Source organism: Myotis myotis, unplaced genomic scaffold, assembly GCF_014108235.1.
Source record: "Myotis myotis isolate mMyoMyo1 unplaced genomic scaffold, mMyoMyo1.p scaffold_m19_p_3, whole genome shotgun sequence".
Lineage (NCBI taxonomy): Eukaryota > Metazoa > Chordata > Mammalia > Chiroptera > Vespertilionidae > Myotis > Myotis myotis.
The window spans coordinates 155,529,096-155,552,264 of NW_023416335.1; the positions used below are offsets into that span (position 1 = coordinate 155,529,096).

Consider the following 23,169-nt stretch of genomic DNA (forward strand, 5'->3'; position numbering starts at 1 on the left):
TGGGAAGCAGTATGGATTCTTGTGAGATTTTAATATAGTAATTGATGTAGGAGATGAGATGCCTCATTACAGATGAGTGACGAATAGCCTTAGAATCAGAGGTGATACCGAGAGATGATCAAAGGCAATGACAGTCGCTGCTAATATCCTGTTCTGATCACCACGTTATTTTTTAATCAGATTCTACACAATTTTCCCTCAAGAAGATATGAGAATTTATGATTTCCATTATTTCATGTGACACAGCACTTCCTGTTTCTGTGGAAGAACAAAGCAGAATAATTCAGAAATCAGATTTATATAAATGGCTTCCCTTTACTTGTCACATTTATCTAATTGTCATTCTGTATCCCTTCCCCCTTGTAACCTCTTTTTCTCTCTCACTCTCTTCCTCCCAGATGGTGTTAAAAAGTCCTCTTTTAATTTTGCACTTAGCACTTAAAATACATATTTCTATTTCAAGATAACTCTTTAAAATTTATCCTCATATAATGGCAGCAAAAAAATATATAATTCTGCAATCCCAAAAGAGCTAAACTCCAATCAACAGTAATTCAGTTAGTCTCATGCTTTATTTTAAAATAAAAACAACTTCTAAGCAGCTCTTTGCCAGCTGTTCAGTTCATTTTAATATATGCACATTTTTTGTTTTGGGGGAGCAAGCTACAATGTTATATTCCATGCACCTTTCCGAAAGCATTCTTCCAGAGCCAACCAGCCCCAGAAGATGAAGTAGTCAGCCAGTCCAGAAGATGAGCAGAAAAATATTGAATTAATTGTAATAAATAGCACTCCCATATTGCATTTGATTCATGCCATATCCTTCAGCAACTGAAAATACAGAAAAAAATTTTAGGATGAATTTTATAATAAGAGTTTAAGAATGTGGACGTTTTCCCACTATCAAATAAATGTATGAGGCATGTTCATTTTAGGCTAACATGACTTCCCTGAATTACCTGGATGGTGAACTAGTTGCTATTAATTTAACCATTAGGAAAATTAAGCCTGCATGAAAGATCTTCAATATTCAGAAAGAACTTCAATATTTAATTTATTTTCAACATAAATATATACCCTCAATGTAAGGTGTCTGATTAAATCAAGTGCTACCCCATGCCAATGACGGTCTTTTTTCTTCTTAGGTTTAAGTTTTGTTTTTTGATCCTGATTCATGGAATAGCTCACACACCCTTAGCCTGCGACACTCATCGGTAACAGGTGCATGGACTTCTTGGTATTTCCTCTGCCCTTCAATTGCTATTTAATCCATGTACTATAATTGCTATGAAATCTGGCTTTCCAATTAGGACAAATGTTGCCTGTTTAGTTTTTTCAAATACAGTTAGATCCCTGACCTATCACATGACTAAAGCATAAACAATCTAGAAATTGGTTCAAGAATCTTTTATATATATATAAAAGTGTAATATGCAAATCAACCGGATGGCAGAAAGACCAGTCGGCTATGACGTGCACTGACCACCAGGGGGCAAACGCTCAATGCAGGAGCTACCAACCTCTCAGTTCCTCCCTCCGGACGGCAGACTCCGAACATCTGATGGAGAATGGGGAACTGGAAGTGCGTGGCTGCGGACACGGGCAGCACTGGAGCCCCAATTGCCTCGCTGGTTGTCCCACACACAGAGGGCGACCAGTGGCAGCGGCCAGCCTAGGGACCCTACCTGTGCACAAATTTCTTGCGCAGGCCTCTAGTATATATATATTTAAAAATTTAAACAGATATTCTGTAAGTCTATTCTGTGTCATAGTGGGTGTTTATATTTTATTTACTTTTGTTTGTTTGTTGTTGTTATTTTATTTAATGAACAAGAACCAGAGCATTTGCTGCACTAAATGGCTGACTCATCCACAAGTTCTTTTCATCACTAGTTTCTAATATTGTGTAAAATACCACACTAACCACAATGTTCCTCTGAGAATCCAGACATCTCTAAGTCTACTAGATGACAACACTCTAATTTAGCATCTACGGAGCCCAATTTAGAGTCATGAATTAAAAGAAGGCACCCTGATTCTCCGACTCCAGGAATTTATATTGTCTCTTTTCTTCTTTCTCCCAACTTTTCTCCTCTTTTTCCTACGTGCTCTGCAGAGAAAAATCCAGAAACCCTTTGAAGATAGAGAAATACAAACAAATTTGAAAAGTTGAAACGACAGATTCTCCTAGTTCTTGGCCAAATCTAGAAGGTAAGCCAAAGTGATAGTGACAAGGTATCACCACTATATTTTTGGGAAAACACTTATCGGACAATGTGAACGGAAGAGATGGATGCGGGGGCATTCAGCACACACTACGTACACTTGCTTTGCTGTCTAAAAGCCATCACTAATATGCAAATGTGTTATGCATAAATCTGAAGCTATTGCAACATCTTCTGTTTTAAAACAGATATAGTGATGAATGGGGAAAAAGCATAGTATAGGCTTCCCAATATCACATCTTTTCTACATTCCATTCAGGTTTATACAGTAGAATAATCTTATATTTTTAAAAGTCTAGAAAGGCTCTCCAGATAGTGTGGGCCATTTGTTTCATTAATTCTTTTTTTTTTTTTTTAATATATTTTATTGATTTTCCACAGAGAGGAAGGGAGAGAGACAGAGAGCCAGGACATCGATGAGAGAGAAACATCAATCAGCTGCCTCCTGCACACCCCCCACTGGGGATGTGCCCGCAATCCAGGCACATGCCCCTGACCGGAATCGAACCTGGGACCCCCCAGTCCGCAGGCCTACGCTCTATCCACTGAGCCAAACCGGTCCCGGCTTCATTAATTCTTGAGCTATCAGAATGGACTAACGCTGTGTCTCATCAGATATTAGTGGTGAAGTCTCTGAGTTCTGGAATCAGACGACTGGGACTAAATCCAAGCTCTTCTACATGCATAGCGTGCAACTTTGGGCAAGTTACTCCATTACTCCAAGATTCGGTTGCTTATCTATAAAATGGAAACAAAGTGCCCTATTATAAAATTATTATGAGTAAAATCTCTCAAGTACAAATACCGTGCCTGGTGTTTAATAATTACACAATAAACATTACTTCTGTAATTTTCTTTGTTCTTTTAATACTTAGATTAAAAAAAAAAACAAAACAGGGAGAAATTCTTTAGCATTTGGGTCAACCAAAATCAAATTGGATAATCAGTTGTGAGCTGACTTTAAGTCACAAAATGTTATGGCTATGAAGCCAAAATTCCATTAAGTACAGACTGCATGTTGGTGAAAAAAAGCAGGAGAATCGGTGCCAGGAGAGTATTTTTAGCTCCAGTTTCTCCAATTACCAGCTATGTGACCTTGAGTAAGTCACTTAATCTCTGAGGGTCAGCTTTCTCATATGTAAAAAGGAATCACACACATACCAGGCATTTATTGTGGGGATTAAAATAGGTCATTCGCATGAAGTTAAATTATGAATGTTAGGTTGAGTAAGGTATTTCCTTCACTTTGGGAGACAATAAGAAACAGAAACAAATCAATCAGTCAGAACCAGCAAGTGCTCAGCAGAAGGCCTTTCCTCTGTGGAGCCTTCCCTGCTTCTACAGTTTTCCCTCCTCAGAGCAATGTTGTTTACTCTGCCTCTTCTGTTACCTTCAGGCGTTTCCTCCTCAATCTGTCTCATACTTGTTTATAAGTCTACTAGTGGCCTGGTGCATGAATTCGTGCACCAGTGGGGTCCCTTGGCCTGGCCTGTGGGATTAGGCCAAAACTGGCTCTCCGATATCCCCCAAGGAGTCTCAGTTTGTGAGAGGGCGCAGGCCAGGCCAAGGGACCCCACCAGTGCACGATCAGGGCCAGGGAGGGATGCGAGAGGTTGGCCATCCAGGGAGGGACTATGGGAAGGCTCCAGGGCATGTCCGGCCCATCTCGCTAAGTCCCGATTGGCTGGATCTCAGCAGCAAGCTAACCTACTGGTCAGAGCATCTGCCCCCTGGTCAGTGCAAGTCATAGTGATTGGTCAACCAGTTGACTGTCTGTTCCCTGGTGATCAGTGCATGTCATAGCTAGTGGTTGAGCAGCCTTAACATATCATTAGCATATTATGCTTTAATTGGTTGAATGCACGATCAGACAACCAGATACTTAGCATATTAGGCTTTTATTATATAGGATGGCCTATAGAAATGAAACATGTCTCATTTGTTTCCATATCTCCAGCAACTAGCACAGAGAATGGTTCTCAGCAAATGATTTTTTAATAACTGATTGAATGTTTAAATGAAAGAATGTATCCTCCTGACATTAAAGATAGGACATATCATTTCTTAGGCTGGGTGGCCAAGAAAAAACAATTCCATGCCACTATTAACTTCTCAAGATTGTCTTTTACATGTATATCTCCAGTTGCATGATTCTTGGTATTGTGATGAGAAATGCTATGCTAATATTCCACGGTCAAGCAGATGTGTCTTTTGTTGGGTAGATAAAGACTGGAGCCTGCTGGTGGAGCTGAGGCTGCACAGCCATCTGGAAAGAAAACTTGGAATACTGTAGTGGGGCCAGAAAGTGAGCATTTGCTTCATGAATGTGGCACTCGTACAACTGTTGGAACAAAGCTGGCTGGGAACCAAACCCTGTGCTTGTCTGCCTGTCCTCCTGGAGGAGTTTATATGTCACATCGGCTACAAGAGACAGGCAAGGGTTTTCAGAGACAAGCAGAAGGGAAGATGGAATGTCATTTAAAATACATTTCTAGGCTCCATCTCAAGTGGAAACCCAGTAACTTTGAGTGGATCCATGCCGACAATGTTTAAACATTTCCATTTGTGATCAGATCACACTCTCATCTCATCTTGGCTTCAGTCACATGTGAGTTGTAGAGGCCTGTACTGCCTAGGAGACCGTAAGCAAAGAACCTGCACTCACACTCAAGTGGAACAGATTTGGGTGGAGGGTGTAGTAAACGTATAAACAATTTATACACTAAAGCATATAGCAATTCTTGATGAAGGGACAAATCCTTATAGCTCTTTGCCAATAAAATATAGGGTTTCACTGTTTTTAGTAACCATTTGGAAATCTTGGAAAAAATCCTACTTCACAGCTAGACAATATTTAATAATGATTATGAAAAAACCTTAGTATTGATATGTGTCTGAAATGATTTATATAAATCTCTTCAAAGTATTATCCCTCTGAACTAACAAGACACAGGTTTTGTAGTGATAGCAGCTAGGAAATTCAAACCAGTTTTTAAAAAATGAAAAAAAAAGTAATTAAATCAGTCAGACGGAATGTCAGAAAATGAGTTGTAATTTTTCTTTAATACATAATTAACTATGGTTCTTCAAACTCTAACTTTTCCATGATTGACTATACTGAGTCTGTGTAAGCAACCCATTCTTTGTTAAGTTGGCTTTTATTGCCCACAGAGGCCTAGTGGTCTATCCATCTACCCATCCTTTCCCTTCCAATGTAATATAACCAATGAAATGCCCTTGTGTGGAGTGTCAGTCACAGAGTCATGGCTAAATCAAAGACCTATTAAAAATTGTGGTAATAATCTGAAAATAGGCCAAAAATAAGCATGCCAACTTACTAACCTAGAATATTTTACTGAACTCAAGGCTTCTCAAGATCAAAGACTGGGTCCCAATCATCTTTTAATTCCCAGTACTTAGGGCAGACCCCTACACTAAGTAAAATCTCAAAAGATTTTGTTCAACAGCATGAGACACTGAGTAAAAATTTGACTATAATAAAAAATATTTCAGCTCAATATATGCTTATAAAGGCAGAATCAATAGTGGATGAATATTAAATACATTACTCTGTTCTTTAAATTTTTACTCTTAAATACCCTACAACAAGTGGATCTTTGCAGTAAGCTCACCTAAGGTGAGCAGAAAAGAGATTAAAGGGTAGAAAGAATGAAAAAAAGCTACTTGGGGATGTATAGATGAAGTAAAAGTAGATGTGAAGAGGGAAAAAGTTCCAAGCACTCCCAGGGAGGAAAAAAGTAAGTAGCAGAACTTAGTTTTATCACAAAATCAACCTTATTCATTTATAAAGAATTTCCTAAGGGATTTTTAAAAATAACAATCAATGAAAAGATCTTTAAAGAAGAAAAAAAAATAAATGAATCACTTTAATTCAATTCAATAAAAGCTTTTCTTTATTTTCTGAGTAATAGATTTTCCTTTTCAGGCCCTCTAAGGCCAGGTCTCTGTAGTCAGCATAAAGTGAAATTGAGCAATTATTTGTTGGATTTTAATTTAAACCGTTGTAGATCAGAATAATTTAGGTCAATTGTGATCAAGGATTCATGTCAGCATGATAGCCTCCAGTGTTTGAGTTAATGATCCTCTCCCTCAGTGTGGTAGTGAAAAGAACATTCGATAGGAGGTCAGAAGAGGTGACACTTTTTTTAAATTCACCAGATAACTAGGAATTGTTCATCTCTCTGGGCCACAGTGTCGTCATCTGATCACTGTAGATAATATTTGCACAGTGGAGTTGTTTTAATGAGCAATGGAGAACTGTATGTAAATAGCTTTGTAAATAAAAGTACTACATAAATATAATTAATTCATTGTGAAAACTCCCTTCACCCTTCATACCATCATACTCTATATAGTTTGCCTACACTTTTCTTTAGCAAGACATTATAAGAGATATGGCTGGAAAGCAAGTAATTTGCTATCCTATATAATAAAATGATAATATGCAAATTGACCTTAAGGTCAGAACCCCCAGGAATGACTGGTCACTATGAAGTGCACTGACCACCAGAGAGCAGACGCTCAATGCAGGAGCTGCCCCCTGTGGTCAGTGCGCTCCCAAAGGGGGAGCTCCGCTCAGCCACAAGCCAGGCTGATGGACTCCTCCCACCCCTCAGTGCATGAATTTTTGTGCACTGGGCTTCTAGTGAAAACATATAAACAAATGTACTGGAAAGAAAGAAAACATTTTCCAATGTACATGCATTAATATCAAACAAAGCACTTCTTAGAAAAATAATTTCTTCAATAGTATTCAGATTGTTGTAGGGCATATAAAAACATGTATGATTTAACACATGATAAAAATGTATACTTTTTCATTTGTCCCTAATAAGTGATCATGTTTTTTTAATGGGCCTAAATTGTTTGTTTCCATCTTCCTAATGCTAAAATTTTATAAAATCAACTTTTTAGTTCAGTATGTTCTAATTCATATACCATAAAAGCAGCTCCTTCAAAAATTGAAAATGCCATTAAGCATTTTATGTGCAATGAGTACTTAGAAATGCATAATGCTTGCTTTTGTTATCATTAGGGATAATAATAGTTTACACTCATGCAAATATTGGCAGCAATATCAGGCCTTGTTTAGAAATTTTGGATTCATTTGAAACCTAACTTAAATAAAACTAGACTGGGTGAATCCACATGAACCAAAACCCCAAATTCTGTGAATTTTCCTCCCAAATTTACAACACTTTAAATCCTCCTTATGATACTGTTGTAATCAGCTAATTATTAATAACAGAAAAGAAGCAAAGAGGAAAGCCAGACATTATAGGCATCATTTGGGCAGCTTCACCAGGAAGTTGCAACTTTGCATTTCCCAAGGAACCACTAGCTTATTCCCTGCAAAACACTGGGGAGAGGGGCCGAACAAAGGGAAGATAGACACATGCCCAATAAAGTGGGGGTAACATAGGAAAGATACTTGCTTGTCAGTCAAACCTGGGAACAGAGATGATTGGTCAAAATGAGTATGGCTGCTGCAAGTACACACAAAATTGGGAATACTAATCTCTTAAACAAAGAAGTTCTCTTTCTCTTGTGACTCTTGACTCATGGGGCTCTTTTGCTCTGGCTTCCTTTCATCCGCCCACATGGCCCACAACAGATTGATGGACTGCAGCAGGAAACCCAAATTAATGTAGCCTGTTGCTGTATTGGACTGTGCAGCCATGGAAAGGAAACGGACACTGCTCTGATTTTAGCCCTGCTAAAGGCAAAAATTGGACTTCTTTCTTGGTGGAACTGAGGGACATGGGACTTTGGAAACTCAGGGGTTTGATTCCAGAGAAATAAATCTTTCTACACTACCTCATCCTCCCATGCAAGTCTTAAAAATTCTTATCTCTTGGAATATCAGAAAAAATCCACCCCACCCCCATTAGCAGCCAGGACCTCCTATCCAGTAACACCTAGGTGCATATGATTTAAACAACAACAAAAACTTTACCATAGTTGCCAAGAAATTAAAACAATATTTTATTGGTTTTAGTGAGAGACAGATATTTTATTGTTCTTTTTGCTGCTGTTTGCCTATTTGTTTTTAGTGAGAGATCTATTTAAATTTTCTTTAATTATCATTAAACATGGTAGCAAAATGGGGATACATGAAAAATAAGCCAGACATTGTTTGGAGACAGTAAAACTGTTTTGTTTTTTTGACAACTGAGATATAGAAAGATTCTTGGATAGTAAAAATTACTTCATCATTAAGATGAAAATTATTTACCATTAAGATGAAAAGTTATGATTAAGATAAAAATTATTTTCAGGTTGGCTTTTTAAATGTTTTAAATCTTTTGTTTGGTTTTTCTCTTCCTGTATTGGTATATAGCCAAATAAGAAGCTATGACTTCTGTGGATGCAATAATAATACCAATCTTCTACACTGGGTTAGGCCTCTAAAACATTTCAGTTTTGGCTTCAAAAACACATTATACAATACAATGAAATTTTTTTAAATTAGAAATTCAATATAGACCCTTTGCTTATTTTTAGAAAATGAAAATATATTAAAATATACATATTATTCTATCTCAATCAATTTGCGGTTACATGATTTTACTTTAAAAAAAAGAAAAAGAAAGGTAATTCTTTAAAAAGAATAGAAATTTCTCTTTTATTATGAATTTAGAGGACTCAGAGATCCTGTATATCAGCAGTTTAGTTTTACTCATGAGATACTTTTCTAGCTATTAGCTCTGAGAGCCCAGTTCTGCTGAATCATCATTTTAGTGATTTTTAAATTCTATTATGGCTGCTCTTGAGTACTCAGAAACTTAAATTGAATATAAAGAAAAACTATTTAAAAAAAAAACTCTTTAAGTGTACTTAGGAAATATATTTTAAAATAATTTTCAATAGTTTTACAAGAAATGTATATGTATGCCATCCTTTAAGAAAAGACATACAACTATTGAATATTTCTTCTGTTCTATGAATGGAAAATGTATACAATGGCATACATGAGTATTTCTAGTATACTCACAATTATTAATATATTTCTTTATAATGTAAAATAGTTGGTTAAAATTATTCTCTTTTAGTCCAAAACAATAATTTGAGAAGATATATTCACTCATTATTACTGGGCTAGTTCTGAGTCTTGGCTGCCCTCCCCTGGCATGGTTGGACCTCCAGGCTCTTGACTCACACAAGAAAGAATTCATGAATGAGTCAAAGTGTGAGCTAAAGCAATTTCTATTTAGGCAGAGAAAGAGAGGGTTCTTGGAGACAGGATCAGGGGGTGAGCCCAGGACTGGCTGCTGTCTGGCCCCCCTGGCTGCAAGTCTCACAGTACCCCACTTGAAATAAGTGAAAGTACACATCTGAGTGGACGTAGTGAACTAGGGACTGAGTTGTGTGCCACTATCATTCAGTTTTGGGGATTTTCTGTGGTTCCAAGGGTGGGTGGGTTGTTTCTCAACTTTGTGGTTCCAAATTCTGACTTTGGTTAGGAGAGGGTTTTGTTTCTAATAGGGTGTCTTAGCATTCATTCCCCTCATCCCCCTTCTACTTGTGGTGTCAGTTTTCATTACAATGTTGACATAATGAGCTTTGGGGCTATTCTCTGGTCACCTTTCCTCTATCTTGGATTGATGTAGTTTTAGTCAGTTCTCGTTGTTGCCTTCTGCTACTACCACAGGAACTTCGTGCTATTGACTGTTTCCCTTTGATCCTGCATGAAGGTGGGGGCTCTGGTGAGGGGACCTAGCAGCTTATTGGCCTGTGATATCCACTTCGACTTCCTCATTCCACTTGTCAGGAGCTTTCCCTAAGAGTTTCTATCCTGCCTCTCTATGTTCATTGCAGCATTACTTACAATAGCCAAGATATGAAAGCAATCTCAGTGTCCACCAATAGACAAGTGGATAAAGAACATGTGGAATATATATATATATATACACAATGGAATATTACTCAGCTATTCAAAAGGGTGAAATATTGCTATTTACAACAACATGGATGGGCCTAGAAGGTGCTATACTAAGTGAAATAAGTCAGTTACAAATACCATACCATATGATTTCATTTATATGTGGAATCTAATAAGTAAATAAATAAATGAACAAACAAAACAGAAACAAATTCATAGATACAGAGACAAAGTGATGGTCACTAGACAGTAGGTAGAAGTGGGAGGATAGGTGAAAAAAGGTAAAAGGGATTAATATGAACAAATTGCCAGTTATAAAAATAGTCACGGAGATGTAAAGTCCAGTATAGGAAATATAGTCAATAATACTATAATAACTATGTATAATGTCAGATGGATACTAGACATACTGGGGTGATCACTTTTTGACATTAAACACACACACACATACAGTATTTTAGTGGGTATAAAATAATCTGGTTTTTGCTGTTGTTGTTTTCTTTGTATTCACACACTTTATTTAACAAGTTATCTATTAAGGAAAATCTGTTAGGTTATTTCCAATCTTTATTATAAACAATACTGTGATGAATACCTTTGTACTTATAGTTTTACATACTTGGGCAATCATCCCTTTAAAATATATATATTTTAGTGGGTTCCCTGGGTCTAATGGTGTTAACCAGTAGGGAGAGGTCCTTGTCTCCACATGTTGCTAGCGGGAGTGGAATCCTAGCAATATCCTGAGTAAAAGCATTTTCTGAGGCTCACACAGGAGGATGAAATGCTGTAGAAAGCTTTATTTCTGTGGAATTATATCCCTGAGTTTCCAAGATCCCATTCCCCCTTTTCCTGCCAATGAAGAAGTGTAGCTGTGGATTCAATAAGGCTAGAATCAGAGTCAGTGCCAGAGTTTCCATTCCATATTGGAGCAGTGTCCAATGCAGCCTCAGGCTAGCTTAGCAGTCCATCAGTACATTGCATGTGGGTCCGCAAGGAAGAGTGAATGAGAGAGCCCCATGAGCCAAGAGCCAAGAGCAACAAGAGAATTTCTTTGTTTAGGGGATTATGTGTTACCAAATGTTCATGGGCTTGCAGTGGCCATGCTGATCCTGGCCAGTGATCTCTGTTCTCACGTGTGACTAGTAGACACCTTCCCTAGTCACTTCAATTTCACTGCACGTGTGTCTATTTCCCCTTTGTTGGACACCTTCCCCTTGTGATCTGGGGGGTGGGGGAATGTGTTGGTGGTTCCCTAGGGACTGTGAAATTGCAGCTTCCTGGTGAAGCTGCCCAAACGATATGCCTATAACGTCTGGCCTTCCCTTTGCTCCTTTCCTATTAATAATAACTAGCTAATTACACTGGTATCAATGGCATGTTCATTTTACACTTATTCTCTAAACAACAATAAATATGTGTTTCGCTTCATTCATATAATTTGAAAAAATGGCTGCTGAGATTGATAGTAATATGAATAAATTTGATTTTTTAAAATATTGCAAGTCAAATGTGTCAACATTTAGAAAATGTGCTTATATCCACAAACCATTGTTTTCTAAATGACCAATGCACAATGTTATATTATCAAACATACATAAATGATCCATTTAAAGTACAAGATAAATACATTTAAAAGGAACGCTTTGAAAAGTTCATTGGTATATTTCCAGATTCCACATTGCCAGTAACCTTCAAGAAACTACCATTTGTCAACCAAGGCATAATATAAAGAACATGCAAAATTATATTAAAGGGCTCTTTAATATTCCTTTCTGTTCTAACTATATCTCTGTGTGCGGTTAGATTTTTTTTAATGTACTCCAACTAAAAGAACTGAAATTAATTGAAAGTGGGAGCAGACAAGAGAATCCAGCTGTCTTCTATCAAGCCAAACATTAATGAAATTTGCAAAATTGTAAAATAATGTTGCTCTTCCTCTAAGCATTTCATTTTGAAAAAATATAATCATTTTGTTAAAAATAAGCAGGTGCCTATGTTAAAAGGTGATTGATTTATTATTGGTATTAAAAATAAATGAACAAATATACATTTTAATTTCTTAGTTTTAATGTATATGCTAAATATCAATAGATAAAACCCATATAAATTGAACTTTTCATGGGTCCTCAATTTTTAAGAACATTATAAGATTCTGAGACTAAAATGTTTACAAATACCTGACCTAATCAATACAAAATTACTCAAAGGTGCACACCCCTTAAGGATCTGATAATCATTAAAGAGTCCAACAGACAACTCCCAGCCCTCATCTGAAAGACATCCAGTAGTCCCTTTCTTCCATTTCCAAATCTCGGACAATTTTTTCCTGACAGTAGTTATGTAAAGAGATCACATTTTATTATTTAATTCAGTACTTAAAAGATTTAAAATATGTGTTGGTGTGATACCATTGTAATTAAGTTTTTAATAATAGGAAATGAACAAAGGCAAGGCCAGACATTATAGGAATGTTCCCTGCAAAACACTGGGGGAGGAATCCAACCAAGGGAAAATGGACACATACTCAGTAAAGTTGGGATGACATAGGGACGGTACTTGTCTGTCAATCACACCCGGGGACAGAGATGGTTGGCCAGGATGGGTGTGGCCACTTGCAGAAATTTGGAATTTATAATCCCCTGAGCAAAGAAGTCCACTGTCTAGTTCCTCTTGGAGCATTATGCTTCACTCCTCATCTGCGGGGCCCTTTCGCTCCTGCTTCCTTGAATTCACTTGTGTGGCCCATACACAATGTACTAATGGACTGCAGCTAGCCTAATGCTGCACTGGACCCTACTCCAATATGGAAAGAAAACGCTGTACACTGGCTCTGATTTTAGCCCTACTGCTACGCTTCTGTGACTGGACTAAGGGAAATGGGGCTTTGGAAACCTGGGAGTGTAATTTCACAGAAATAGAGCTTTCTACCATATCCCATCCTTTCGTGCGAGTCTCAGAAAATTCCTTTTCTCGGAATATGCAAGGACTCCACCCCCAGCAGCAGCATCCAGTGGGGAAGAGGACACCCCCCGCCCCCACCTCACCACACACACACACACACACACACACACACACACACACACACACACTTCACCCAGTAACAGGATCTTGCCTGCTTTAAATTATTAATTTACTTTATATGACTACATAGGCAGGATGAGAATTCTGATATACGTTTTTACACAATAAACGACAGAACCCACAAAGGAGCAACAAAATTTTTAATTTCCTCACGTCCCAAAGCGCAAAGCACTAGGTTATCAATTATTGTGTTCTTAGAGCAAGGCCTGAATGACTAAGAGTTGGGAGGAGAGCCAGCAAATGTATCCATGATAGACTTTTTAGAGGAAATAAGCAGAAATGAGAAAAAAAAAAAACCCTCTGTCCCTCTTGACAAATGGAGGACATCTGGTCACTTTAATGAAGCATATGGACACTGACATTAGCTGAGTGTTCCTTCTGTTGTTCTTACAGAGACTCTACAACTCAAGAGACTACAATTTCTTATTTTAAAACAGGAAAAAATGGGTTCTATTTGTGCTATAAAGTCCATGTAGACTGAAGGTACAAATCTGACTTTTAGCAAAAGTCTACCATATTTATATGTCTGGACTTTATGTTTTATGACAGGTTTGTATCCCAAGTTATGAGAGTATGGGTCCCATAGGCCTCAGTAGAGGGGCACCTAAAAACAAAGGGGAGAAAGGCATATCCCTTAAGACTCATTAGTGTCGCAAGGGGTTGAGAAAGCAGGCCATACAAGACAGTAAGGTAAAAAGCCAGTCATTTAAATCTTAAAATTAAACCTGAAGTTGAGCAATCAATCTTTGGTAAAATGTATAATCAAATGCAAGCTACATAAGATTAAAGTAAGGGAAAATTATTTCTTTGACACTTCATTTGGGTAGAACTTGAGGAGTTATTGAATAATTAAGATGTTCACCCTTCCTACAAGTAACAAACTACTTGAAAAAAAAAATACATCTGGGGACTCAATAGGGACCCACAGGGGATGTTTAGGATTCTTTTAGTTCTTCTCCACTGGTGACCCAAGGGTACCTCAAGGGAAATAGACTTAGAAAAATAACTAAAAATGTCACTTTATTCAAGAAAGGCATCCCTGTCTCTTTTTTACTAAATGTCTTTACCTTAGAGCAACCGCCTCCGTTTGTTTTTCACACATACCTTGAATTATAAATAGTGACCTAATTTGAAATTGTCAGAGCTGAGGTGGCTAGTGAGCACAGACAAAAAACTCCTGTCTGAGGCTAACCAAAACAAAGAGCACATGCAGGTTTGCCAGAGGGATGAAAAAATTCAATTCAGTCAGTGTTTTCTCAGGTGCTGTTAGTGAAAACCTCCCTCTCTCTCTCTCTCTCTCTCTCTCTCTCTCTCCCACCCCCACTCTCTTCCTTCTTTCTCCCTCTCTTGTCTTTCTTCTAGTTTATGTAGAATGATAAATAAGATAAGAAAGGACCTATTGTTTTCCCATGGCCCCATTTCCCTCATGCCCCCTCTACCAGCATTAGCACAAAGAGAGAATTATAAACCAAAAAAGTTGGCAGTTCCTGCCTAATTTATGTGAGCTATTTTAAAATGTGAGAGTCAGAAGAAAAATCTCATTCCTGCACAGCCTTGGAATGATCCTGAGGGAAGTGCACACACACACACACACACACACACAGGCACACACACGCTTTGGAGAGACACAATTTTAATCTAGTCAAATTATATGCTAAATTGGGAAATTTATCCTTACAAGTGAAAATTACAGTTCCAGAGAAAAACATTCATATACATACACTTAGCATGAACTTTGATATTTTCAGTACAACATCAACAGACAGACATCTTTGATAACTGACAACTGCTTTGTGCAAAATATTAACTCTTCTTTCTCTCCCCAACTCCTTTCTTAAGAAACAATTTAAATTATCTAGATAATAACAAGTTGATGTTTTAAACATGAGACTGGCAGGACTTTCTAAAAAAATAATCTGAAATATCATTTTAGTTTACATTAAAAGCTAATTGTAGTAAAAATTAAAAGTGCAGTTTTTTTCTGGTCCTATCCTTCCATTATTAATTTTAATGAATCTAAATTCACAAGATTATATCTGCAATATTCAATGAGGCCAAAGCAAGCCAGCTGCCCTCTGCAACAGTTATTGGAGAAAAATGGGCCTCCGGGGAGTGGGGTTCTTGGGGTACCACTGGAATAAGCATTTCCAGAGGCACCCAGGGGAGGATGAGATATGGTAGAAAGCTTTATTTCTGGGGAATTATACCCCTGGGTTTCCAAAGTCCCATTTCCCTTAGTCCAATCATAAAAGACGTGTAGCTGGGGTTTCTTAAAGGTAGAAGCAAAACCAGTGTCCAGAGCTTTCTTTCTGTGGTGGAGCAGGTCCAATTCAGCATCAGGCTAGTTGCAGTCCATCAGTCCATTGTGTGTGCTGTCCGCATGGGCATGGGCCATGTGGGTGAATGCAGGGAAGCAGGAGCAAAAGAATCCCGAAAGCTCTGCGCCACAGGAATCCCAAGAGAGCCAAGAGAGCAAACTTCTTAGTTCAGGGAATTAAGTCCCAAGAGCCCAAGTGAGTAAACGCCTTTATTTAGGGGATTGTGTATTCCCAAATGTTAGCATGCTTGCAGTGGGCATGCCATTCTGGCCATTCTTAGGTGTGATTGACAGCAAGCACCTTCCTAGTCCCCCCAAGTTCACTGAGCATGCATCTGTCTTCCCTCTTCCCTTTGTTGGACCCCTGGGGAGTGTAAAGTAGTTTCCTGGTGAAGCTGCCCAAATGACATGCCTAAAATGCCTGGCCTTTCCTTTGCTCCTTTCCTATTATTAATAACTAGCTAATTACAATGGTATCCCAAATAGCTACCCATTTCCTCACTTGACGTGAGATATAAAAACTTAGTGATATGTTTAAGTTTGTATATGTAACAAACTTGCTCAAACGCTAGAAATACAGAAACTATTCCAAAGGAAAAAAATTAAAATAGTTCAAAATAATGGCATATTAACTTCTTTTCTAATGTTTAATTCTGTCTAACATGCTCCTCACCCCAGAATAACATATTATCCTCTTAATTTTTTTTTAATTAAATCTTTATTGTTCAGATTATTACATTTGTTCCTCTTTTTTTCCCCCCATAACTCCACTCCTCCCAGCTCCCGCCCCACCCTCCGCCCTCACTCCCCACCCACTGTCCTCTTCCATAGGTGCACGATTTTTGTCCAGTCTCTTCCCGAATCTCCCACACCCCTTTCCCCCCCAAGAATAGTCAGTCCATTCCCTTTCTATGTCCCTGATTCTATTATGATCACCAGATTATTTATTCACTTGATTCTTAGATTCACTTGTTGATAGATGCATATTTGTTGTTCATAATTTGTATCTTTACCTTTTTTTTTTCTTCTTCCTCTTCTTAAAGTATACCTTTCAGCATTTCATATAATACTGGTTTGGTGGTGATGAACTCCTTTAGCTTTTCCTTATCTGTGAAGCTCTTTATCTGACCTTCCGTTCTGAATGATAGCTTTGCTGGATAAAGTAATCTTGGTTGTAGGTTCTTGGTATTCATCACTTTGAATATTTCTTGCCATTCCCTTCTGGCCTGCAAAGTTTCTGTTGAGAAATCAGCTGACAGTCGTATGGGTATTCCCTTGTAGGTAACTGGGTTTCTTTCTCTTGCTGCTTTTAAGATTCTCTCTTTGTCTTTTGCTCTTGGCATTTTAATTATGATGTGTCTTGGTGTGGTCCTCTTTGGATTCCTTTTGTTTGGGGTTCTCTGCGCTTCCTGGACCTGTAGGTCTATTTCTTTCACCAGGTGGGGGAAGTTTTCTGCCATTATTTCTTTAAATAGGTTTTCAATATCTTGCTCTCTCTCATCCTCTGGCACCCCTATAATTCTGATGTTGGTGCGCTTGAAGCTGTCCCAGAGGCTCCTTACACTATCTTCATATTTTCTGATTCTTTTTTCATTTTGCTTTTCCAGTTGGGTGTTTTTTGCTTCTTCGCATTTCGAATCTTTGACTTGATTCTTGCACTCCTCTGGTCTGCTGTTGGGTGTCTGTATAATATTCTTTATTTCAGTCAGTGTATGCTTAATTTCTAGTTGGTTCTTTATCACAACATCGAGGGTCTCATTAGATTTCTTGAGGATCTCACTACATTTATCGGCGGTCTCACCAGTCTTTTCGAGGGCCTTACTAAGTTTATCGGCAGCTTCTAGACAGTTCTTAAGAGACCTTAAAAGTGTGGTTCTGAACTCAATATCCTCCATTGACAGTTTTGTCCTGTTTCTTTGTCTCCGCATTTTTTATGCTTTCTTGGTGCACCCCCTAGTGGTCTTTGTCCGCAGTCTTGTTGCCTTTAAGCCTTGATTGATGTCGGCAATACCGGGGTGATTTGACCTCCAGGCTAACTGGCTATGAGAGTCTGCTGTGTCTGTAGTGGGAGGGCTTCTGTGCTGGATCTCTAGGGCGGTGCTAATCTAGCGTTTGCCTGAGGCTATCCGGCAAATGGTTCTGTGCAGGGCTTGGGCAGGGCGGGTCCCCGGGGATCTACAGGGCGGGCGGAACAAGCAGTTATGGCGACTCTCAGTTCCTTCCCCAGGGGCTCTGCCTCTCAGAGCCCCAGCAATGGCTGCAAACCTCGGAGAGAAAGCTGCCTTCGAGTTCCGACCGAAGCCAGACAGTCCCGTTTCTCCCGTTTGAGTCTCGGTCCCCAGAGACTCGCCCGGATCTGGAGCTCAGAGTCTGAAACTCCCTCCCGATTGAAAACAACAACCGCGCCCTCCGCCGCCAGCCCGCTCCGCGCGCGCGCACTCCGCACCTGAGTATTTCACTTCAGCACTGCGCCTCCTCTGAGTCTGGGTATGATATTCTCTTTCCTCCTAGTTGTAGAATTTCCACTCAGCCAGCCTTCCCGTGGTTCTGGGTGATGTCCGTTCTGTCCTTTAGTTATATCTCTGAAGTGGTTGTTTGAGGCAGCGATCTCCGGCGTTAACCTATGCCGCCATCTTGGTTTCTCCTTATCCTCTTAATTTTTATATCAGTTTTTGTATTATTGGATATTTTTAAAAATTCTATATAGGTTTCTTCTTTAGATGTTAGTAAAAACTATACCTAGTTTTAATAAGGTAAAAAAAATCGTAAGCAAATTTTTATACCTGAATTTCAGTGAAAAGAGAAAGTGCTAATTTAAAAATAGACATATTAAAAATATTTGTTTAGTCTTAGCTGGGTGGCTTCAGTTGTTTTAGCGTCATCCTATACACTAAAAGGTTGCAGGTTCGACTCCTGGTCAGCGTTTGATCCCCAGTTAGGGGTGATTAAAGGTGACAACTGATAGATGTTTCTCTTTCCCCTCAATGTCTGGCTCTCTCTCTCTCTCTCTCTCTCACTATTTTTCTCTCTCCCTTCCTCTCTCTCTAAAAATCAATGAAAACATCCTCAGGTGAGGATTAAAAATATGCTTGTTTAGATTACACTAAATTACTGGTAGAAAGCTGACGTAAATTAACTGATTCTTAAAGGGATTGTGTGGACTACCTTATGTTGTTAACAGAAGACACTTATCAGCCGACACTTATTACCTAGTAGCCCCACCGCTGTGCTCCCAGTTCCAGCTACAGCTGCAGAGGTTGCTATTTCAAGCCTTAGGACTGTCAGGGATATTCCCAGGCCAAGTCTCAGATTGGAACAAAATTACAAATTGCCTCACTAGACTTTGAATCTCCATATTTTAAAATGAGTCTTGTCCCTTCATTTAACCTCAAAAAAGGGAAAATTTGTCAATAGTTCCAAGAACTTTAGAGATAAATAGTGTATGAATAGAGGTTGTGATAATTTTGTCCAAGGCCTTGATCCTTACATACATCTTAACAATATATGGCAATGTTTTCCTTTGAAGAAAAATGCTTGGGAAACTGAAATCTGTTGGTTTGGAAGTTGTATACCTGAAGCTTTGCTACTAAATAAAAATGTTGTGGGTTGCACCAGGTATTTTTAAACTTTACTTTTCTGACTATAAAAATTAATCATAGTGTTTCTCTATATTTTATGGGGAATTTGTTGGGATTAAGTTTTATAAGTTATATAAAACACTTGAAGCAAACTAAACAAATGCCATCATATAAAATATAAGAACTATCTGAACTGACAGTGCTGACCAAATTCTTATGCATAAGTTTTGTAAAGTTGGTGAAATTTTTGCGCCTTTAAATTCATGCATCAGTCCTTGGCCTATCTGTGACACCATTTATCTCTTTTTCTTTTTCAAGACAGTGTCATTAATGATCTGATCATTTAAGGATTCTTGAGTTTTTAGATGAACTCTAATATTGCCTCTTTAAAGAAAGTGTATGTTTTACAATTTTTTAAATCTAAAAAAATCGGTGTAATGTACCTCTCATAATTAGTGTTGTAAAAATATTATTTTGCAGTTAGATAATACTTAAATACAATATTTATTAGGTCACAGTCAAGGCTGGTTTATTTTAGGCAAAAGGTATATTGCTTGCAAAATAAATACATTATCCATAGCCTTAGTGTTGACAAAAAGTAAATAGGTGGGACTGAATTCATTGTTGAAAGAAGACCTTTTAATATCCTTTAAGTGCATGAAGTAGTTTGAACTCTTTATGCAACTGTACATGACAGCGAGTTTCTTGAAGAACTAGGCTGTTGTGGATTTGCCATGTGCAGGTTGGGTGGCCTGTCCATTATCTGTAAGGCTGGAGCAGGAATCCCTTTTGGTGAGTTTGTGAAAACTCCTCTGACCAAATTATTATTGGGTTAACTGTATCCTACCATCTGTATTCTTTGAGAACTGACTAAAAATCAGGGCTGCTCATATGGAATGAATATTTATTTATGAGAAAATAAGAACTTATTTTAAAATATTTACATTGTGAAATGTCCTGGTATGATTTTCTGATTTTCACTCTTGTTTCTTTTCTATAACTTGTCAAAGCTCTTCTGTTTTGTTGCTTTATATCTGACAGTCCTTACCAATCCTCACACTTGGAGTGTAAGGATTGATTTATATCATAAACTTTAAGATATAATCAACTTTAAGATACAATGTGACCAGAATTTAATTTTTTATAATCCCTTGATTGAAACTGAAAGGCACAAAATCTCCTTCAATGTACCTGAGGTGGAGTATTTATTAAAAGAGCTTGACTAAGAACAAGTACCGATACCTTTTTAAAAATATATATTTTTATTGATTTCAGAGAAGAAGGGAGAGGGAGAGAAAGATAGAAACATCAATGATGAGAGAGAATCACTGATCGGCTGCCTCCTGCATGCCCCCCACTAGGGACTGAGCCCGCAACCCGGGCATGTGCCCTTGACTGGAATCGAACTGGGGACCCTTCAGTCTGCAGGCCTACGCTCTATTCACTGAGCCAGACCAGCTAGGGCACCAATACCTTTTAAATGTCTCAGGCCCTTTGATTTTCCAATCATTCTATGTTCATAGCTAGGCTCCTGGCTTAGTAAACTGGGAGGTGAGGTTAGGCTGGATTGATGTTCTATTTAATTTAATTTAATTTAATTTAATTTAATTTAATTTAATTTAACTTAATTTAAATATGTATCTTAATGTTGGTAGTGACTATATGGAGGCTAACAGTTAAGATAATCAATAATGCCAATTACATTACCTCCTAGATTCATTTTATGTGTCAATATTAGCTGAGAAGAGCATGGCTCATTTATTCTGGTTGCTGTTGGGGGTGGGGTCTTTGAGATATCCTGAGAAAAGGAATTTTCTGAGACTCCCACAGGAAGATGCAATATAGTAGAAACCTTTATTTCCATGGACTTACACCCCTTGGTTTCCAAAGTCCCATTTCCTTTAGTCCAGTCATAGAAGTGCAGCTGGGGTTTCAGTAGGGCTAAAATCAGAGCCAGTGTCCAGAGTTTCCTTTCCATGTTGGAGCTGGGTCCGGCACAGCATCTGGCTAGTTGCAGTCCATTAGTCCATTGCACATGGGGGTCTGCATGGCCATGGGCTACATGGGAGGACGCCAGGAAGCCAAACCTGGGCCATGAGTCAAACATGCCAAGAGGAACTAAGAGAGCCAACATCTTTGTTCAGGGGATTAAGTATTCCAAATCTTCACGCGCTTGCAGTAGTTATGCCCATTCTGGCCAGTGATCTCTGTTCCCAAGTGTGACTGACAAAAAAGTATCTTCCCCTGTATTATTCCAACTTTACTGGGCACATTCTAATCTCCCTTTGTTGGATCCCTGGGGAGTATAAAGCTGCAGCTTCCCGGTGAAGCTGCCCAAATGACATGCTTATAATATCTGGCCTTCCCTTTGCTCCTTTTCTATTATTAATAACTAGTTAATTATAATGCTTTCATCCCCGTTTCACACTTGCAGCTTCTGGACTATAATAGACTTGATGAAAACATTTTATGAAGATCGGTATATTTGCCTTGAGAATAACAGAAACAGGGAAATGACCTCCATATGCCTCAGTTCAAGGTAGGGTTCAATACAGTCCAAGATGACCAATCACTAATATTGACTTTTGAGTCCCCATGAAAAAATTAAATTTTGCTGTGAGAAAAGACCAAGTAAAGCAGGTGCATGTGTTTTAACAAATAATATAAAAATATAAAAACAAAAGGTTGTTGAGGTATAATTAAAGAGCAATAAATTCCACATAGAGTACAATTTGATGAGATTTTGCATATGGGTTCACCCCTGAAACTATCGCCACACCAATAAAACACATATTTCGATCACCTCCAACTTTCCTCTGACCCTTTGTAGCCCCTCCCTCATGCGCTAACTTTCTGTTGCCATAGCTTAGTTTGAAGTTTACATAATTTTATATAAATACAAAAATATGGTAGACACTGTTTTATTGCTTGCATCTTTCACTCATTGAGATTCATCCATGTTGTTGAGTGTATTGATAATTGTTCATTTTTATCAATGAGTAGTATTCCCTTGTATAGATAGATACACCAAAATTTGTTTAATCCCTCCCAAGTGCCTAATAAAACTAAAGATCCCAGATGCCCAACTTTTGCCTTCCAGCGAGGGTGGTGCATCTTTTGAGCGTACTCTGGACACCATGGCAGCCCCAGCTGCAAGGGGGTGGGGGCTGGGCTTGACAGAGGTGGCAGCTGGAGTGGTGGCTGTGCAGTGAGCAGTTCCCCAACAAGTTTTTAGAAATCAGCTACCCAGGGAAAATGACTTTTACTCATATGAGATGCCTCCTGAGGATCCTCTCCCAGAGTCAAGATGAATCCTGTGCTTCCAGATCAACACTGGGGCTCATCTCTGCAAGGTTTGCGGCTGTCTAAGCTCCAAAACATCCAATCACGAGGTGCATTACAGCAGTAAGGAGCACCAGACTGGAGATCGGGACATAACAGGCTTGCACGCAGATAATTTGGACAACACAATCCCAGACCACAGCTTCCCATTAGTTGACATCATCATGGAAACAGAAGATGAGATTGCACCTGAAATTTCAGAAAAAAAGATGAATCCGAGATTATAGGGGGCGTTTTGAAGCACTTGAGGTAGAATTGGATTCCACGGCAAAACATGAAACCAGAGGAGTTAAAATTTTCCAGAAGCTTCAAATGAAAATAGCCCTGGAACCAGAAGAGATTTTCAGTTATGGCAGAGGAATTGCCCCCATTGGAATTTCTGGCAAAAACATAACTCAAGGAAAGGATATTCCAGATTGCTCCTGTGGTGCCAAGAGGATATTTGAATTCCAGGCCGTGCCTCAGCGGCTCCACTGCCTAAAGGCCGACAGCTTGGGCAGGAGTGTTGAGTGGGGCACCTGCCCATCTGCACCTGTGCTGAGGGCTGCGGTCTGGGCACCGGCTACACACGGGGATTTGGAAGCAAGATGTAACAGATACATCTTAAAGACAACATCACAGAGACTTCAAAATGCTCATTATCTCTTCGACCTTGCAATTCCACTTTCAGGGCTCCGTCCTAAGAAATTGATTATACCAGACAGAGAGGTACAAAGATGT

General features: G+C 38.7%; 1 pseudogene; it reads left to right on the plus strand.

Moving 5' to 3' along the window:
- The first annotated feature begins 1,503 nt into the window (after window positions 1-1,503).
- On the plus strand, window positions 1,504-23,056 carry LOC118650636 (annotated as a pseudogene).
- Window positions 23,057-23,169: the final 113 nt, after the last annotated feature.